Below are 2,235 nucleotides of genomic sequence, written 5' to 3' on the forward strand. Positions count from 1 at the left end.
TTCCAAACCTGGCTCAGACACCTGTTCCCCTGAGAGAGGGGGAAGACAGATAGGGAACAGGGACAGAGAGTCCATGTGGCTGATCCCCACGCCTTCCTAGGGCACATCCTCCTGAGCCAACCAAAATAGAGTGGGCAGAGAAATGTGAGCCCACTGGGGAGCTGGAAATGGAGAGGGAAAAGGACACAGTTCCCCTCCTCTAAACCAGTCTCCCTCCCTCAAGATATCTCCTAACCTTCTCTGGCCTCCAAATTCCAAATCCAAGCAACAGAACCTTAACACTTGACCATGAAAGGTATATGTGCGCTTGAGAAATGGGGGTAACTACCACATATTGAAGACCTACTGTGTGCTCTCATCCAATACTCACAACACTGTGAGATAGGGAGTCAACCACTCAACAGATGAAAAGACCAAGGCTTAAATGACTATAGAGGCTGTACAGCCTAATAGTTAAGCTTGTTTTTGGCATAAAGGGCTCTGGCATTTTATTGTCTGGATTTGAGTTTGAAGCTTTGCCATTACTAGTTGTGTCACTCTGCCTCCCTTTTCTCATCTTTAAAGCGAGGATAAAAATAATATCTCATAAAGTTGTTGGATGATCAAGTGAGTTCCTCCATGTAAAGTACTTAGATAGGAACCGGTGCAAAGTAAGAACTCAGGAAACACTGGCTCTTATTATAACTAAGGCGGTTCAACAGAGATTCAAGCCATGAGAAAAGAGCAGAGGCCCAATACTCTGCCTTTAATCCAGTACCTTCCTTAGTCACTAATAACCCCTCCATTTCTGAAAGCTTCTTACCTTCACCCTCCCCTCACCCCCCAGAGCAGACCTCCCTCTTCTGTCTACTCCAACCCAGTGGCTCCTCAGGGCTGGGAGTCCCCTGCACCTGCAAGACCTATCCCTAGACTCTGCTGACCTCAAGGCCAGAGAAAGGGCCCACCCGCAGGCTGGCTGCTCATTTCCTGGACTCCAGATAGTAGATGCCTATGGTCCAAACTAGGGGGTTGGAGTCCAGATTGAAGCAGTGTCTTTCATTCATTCATCAGATGTTTACTACATGCCAGGCATTGGAATAAGCACTAAGAATGAAGTGGTAAACAAGACAGAGATAGTCTCTGCCCTCGGAACTTACAGTTTAGGCAGCAATAACAATCATTATACACAAACAATTATTTAACTATGAAAGGAAACCTGGCCTCGAGGGCAACTTAGCAATTTCGGAGTGAGAATCCAGGCATGTGATGCAGAGATGAAAGAGGAGTATCCTCTGAAGCCCCAGCACAGGAGGCAGTGGGTCCCTGCCCTGAGAGCCTGGGGAGGGGAGGGGGGGCCCTCTGTGGGTACCTCAATCTCTCAATGCCTGAGGTTATTTCCAGTGTTGGTTTGTTGTCTCTTGTTTTGCAAACACTACAGCAGAGCCTCCTTCTTCCCTCCCCCTCCCCTCCAGAGGGAGGCTATTTATTCCTAGTGACAAGCCTGAGGATCCCAGGGGGGGTGGCCTCAAGCACCTGGAGGGGCATGGTGTCCCCGGCAGGCGCCAGCTCTCCCTCCCGGGCAGGGAGGATGCCAGAGGGTCAGAAACTGCAGAACATGGGGGAGGGTTCCCTCCCCTCCATTATCTCTGCCACACCCCATCCACTCACATCCTCATACCGCTCCTAGAAAAGCCCAACGATCATGGGCCAAGGATTAGGGTCTCCCCTGGGAATCAAATGTCAAAACTATTCCTGGGCACTGTAGAAACCAAGGCAGGATTTCACAGTGCCAGGCTGCGGCTGGGGGTGGGGAGGTGGTGACCTCTGTTTTTGCCACTCAGAGTTGTGGAAAAAGACTCTTTGAAGGTCAGGGCCCTCTCTTCATCCCATGTTTCCAGAGAACACCTGAGTTCCCACTGACCCAGCCATGACAGCTGAATTGAGTCCTTCCCCTCCTCCAGGCTGGATTAAGGCCTCCACACGCTCAGGCTGAGTGTAACCCCTGGGGAAAGCTGCAGCGGGACACAAAGAGGGCATGAGGACTCTTTGGTCCCCAAATAGGCTCTGTTCTGCGGAGTCCAGTACCTCTTGCCCGGGGTTGAATACGGCAGTCTTCCGCTTGCAGCTGGGGGGACAGAAGGGGAGGGCGAGAGGACAGCAAAGGCTGCAGGGAGGGGGCAGGGGCGGGGTCCCGGCCGCCGGGAAGGTTGGGAGAGCCAGGTTAGGCTGGGCCGGGGGATGGGGTTGGGGCTGGCT

The sequence above is a fragment of the Trichechus manatus genome, unplaced genomic scaffold (assembly GCF_000243295.1).
Source record: "Trichechus manatus latirostris isolate Lorelei unplaced genomic scaffold, TriManLat1.0 scaffold00015, whole genome shotgun sequence".
Classification (NCBI taxonomy): Eukaryota; Metazoa; Chordata; class Mammalia; order Sirenia; family Trichechidae; genus Trichechus; species Trichechus manatus.